A 3,341-nucleotide genomic window follows, 5' to 3' on the forward strand; every position below is an offset into this window, starting at 1 on the left:
AATTTCATTTGAAATTACTTCCAAAAATTGAGAAAGTTATCAATTCCTTTGCTGTGAACTGAAGGAATGGATTCCTAATTTCAATTACTGAGGAATGTAATTGTAATTGTAATGTAATTGCATTTACCCAGCTCTGTATGTATGCATGTACATACATATCTACTTATTAACTGGGTGCCCAGATTGTTTAAAAAAATCGCAATTTCTGAAAAAAATTGCCTTGTTTTAAAATAAAATTCATGAAATCGATTTAACCAGAGACCCTAAATAACTGTTATGATTTATTTTAGAGGTGGAAAACCTTGGCCGTAGGACAGTAAAAAAAAACTTGTATGTCACTTTATAAGAGTTATTCCCAAACAATTTTCGACTTTTTTGCTTTTACGTCGCTCAGTGAGAGTTATTCTCAAGACAAACTGTTTTCCGTTGCTCATAACTTTTATTTTCGACGTTTTCGTTTTTACGTTGCTTGGTAAGAGTTATTCATTTCATTTTCATTTCATTTATTGAGAGCTGCAAACTGATTTAAAAAATTTTGATAAAGGATTTAAGAAATTTCTTGTGCCTCATTTTATGTACATATATGAATTTTTCGCTTTTCTTGAGAGCTATTAAAAGTTTAAAAAGCACCATCTCCATCGAAAACCCGCAGCAGGATTCCCAGAATTTGCTACAGCTAATTTTGATCGCCAAAAATCTCCAAAAGAATAGCAGAAACGCCTAACAACACGCAACATTTAGTTACATGCCAGACTTGGCCGATTACAGTTATTACTATTCGCTTCAGTATACTTTTAGACCCACTGCTTTCCTTTTAGAGAATTTTTGCGACGAAAATTTAGCGTAGCGACCAGAAATCGAAGAAAATTATCATTAAAACTCTTTTTTTAATTTTTTTTTTATTATGTACTTTTGAAAGTTGAGCGCATCTTGTGTTTATAGAACTTTTAATTAAAGAAGTACTATTTAAAAAAAACACAAACAACTTCAATTCTCATATATAAATTTAGGAATACAGTTAATTTTTACATGATCCAATGATCGGATCTAAACGAAATTACGGGACGACCCATGAGGTACCATCTTTCCGAAAAAAAGGAATTGAAATCGGTTCACGTGGTCCAAAGTTATGCGGTAGCATATACAAAAAAATAAAAAATATTCTGACGAATTAATAGCCTCCCTCTTTTTTGGAGTCGGTTTAAAATTTTTGAGTTCCTGGTTAATTTTATGTAATAAAGTGCAATTTATTAAACTTTAAAATGTTAATTTTTTTTAGTACATACTGTACATAAAACTTGCGCAAATGTATTTTAAAGAGCATATTATCTGAAGCAAAATTTCAGAAGTATAAACCCCAACCAAAATATATTCCTGGGTGCGCCCCTGATTATATCTCGGTTCTACTTGTCGTAGAGATGGTCATGATTGTCCTAAAGATATCTTAGCTATGTGTATACAGTTGACATTTTTGAAGCTGATTTACATAGTGAAGACGAATAAATTAGGATTTTAAAGTCATACCATTGTAATCCCTGATTAATTCTCTATAAAAACCATGTTTAAAATAAAATTATAGTTTAAAAAACTAAAACATCCATATTATAATTGTCATTCGTACTGCCATCAGGTATGTAACTTGAGAATAGAATTTGCTGCATCTTTTAGGCGCATCAATATTACATAGCTACATCCCGAGCTAATAAAAGGAAGGTAAAAATGGGCGCTTTTCAAGATTTTTATTTAAGGCGACAAACCCCTAGAACTGGGCGTAGCAATTTTAGGACTAGAGTTCACAAAACGCAAATTTTATTTCGGATTTCGGCAGAATATCCCTTCGTTACCAGAATTTGTTCCGCAATATACTAGATATTCTGCCGAATTCCACAAGATTAAATGCGATGAAATGGCTCATTTTGGGAATGCGAATTTGTATTGAGAAATACGAGCAACGGAAAGAAAATTTCCTTAGAAAAAAACTCTTACTAAGCAGAGTAAAGAAACAAAAGTCGAAAATAAAAGTTACGAATAATGAACAAAAATTTATAATAACTGTTATCATGCAACGTAAAAAGAAAAAAGACGTAAATAAAAATTATGGGCAACGGAAAACATTTTCTCTTAGGAATAACTTTTACCAGGCAACGTAAAAACAAAAACGTCGAAAATAAAAGTTATGAGTAACCGAAAACATTTCGTCTTGAGAATAACACTCACTGAGCGACGTAAAAGCAAAAAGTCGAAAATAAAAGTCATGAGCGCGGGGAAAAAAATTATATTGTGAATAACACTTATAGGGGAGCAAAACTTATTTTGGGTTAAAAATAAATATTATGTAAAGTAATAAAATCGTATGTATATTTAATTTAATAGTTATGGACCAATTTTTTTTTGTTTGATATACCTTGTAACAGTTATGTCTCTCGATTTAACTAATCTTTTATTTTAAAAATGAGATCTTGTTATAATATAGTTTTTAAAACCAAAAAGGGAAAATAATACTTTCAGAGGTTAATGAAAATAACACAAATCACTTATATAATAGTGATGTACAACCAATTTTCTTTGAAAATACGCATACTTTTTAAAAATATTTGTTTCAACACATTTTGCAATATTACTGCGCAATTACTAAAATTATTATAACTCCTATTAATTGATTAATCGCTCAATCCGCTTTTAAGAGCTCGGCGCTAAAAACTAAATAAAAACCTATAATAAGGCGAGATCAGCGATTTCTTCAAAATCACCTATAGTGTCTGAGTGATTTACATTTCTGTTGTTGTCATATATTGAGCTATTCAATCTTGATAGCATACTGTTTGATATTGGAAACGTTTTGCAGCAGAAACTATTAGCCTTCATATAACACTTAATTCGAACTATTGAATTAAGGCTTTCCAACCTCATCCTATGTATTTCGAATCTTAGTTTTTGTTGAATTCATTACGGAAAAACCGCGCGCAACAAAAGCATTTGAGTGCGGCAAGGATAATAATATGAATTTACTTATATTTCCCCAAACATTTTATTGCCTGTTGCGGTTTTCACTCCGTAAGCGATTATCCAAAATTCTTCAGAGTCGGATGGAATGGTTCTGAGAAAAGTTATTCCATGGGAAAGTTAAAAGATTTAAATATTCAGTTTCCGCTGCTTTTCTTTCCTTCAAAGTCAAATAGTGAATTGGCAGGTCCCTAAAATTCACACACATTTCTTTTGACAAAAACTATGTTTTGTATAATTTTATAATTGGGTAAAATTTATTTGAAGGGAAAAAATCGCCAAAAATCGCCATTGTGATTTCCTAAATTTTTACGCGCAAATATCAAAAAAAAAAATCG

This window comes from Rhagoletis pomonella, unplaced genomic scaffold (assembly GCF_013731165.1).
Source record: "Rhagoletis pomonella isolate Grant_MI unplaced genomic scaffold, Rhpom_1.0 Rhpom_scaffold_00004, whole genome shotgun sequence".
Taxonomy (NCBI): Eukaryota; Metazoa; Arthropoda; class Insecta; order Diptera; family Tephritidae; genus Rhagoletis; species Rhagoletis pomonella.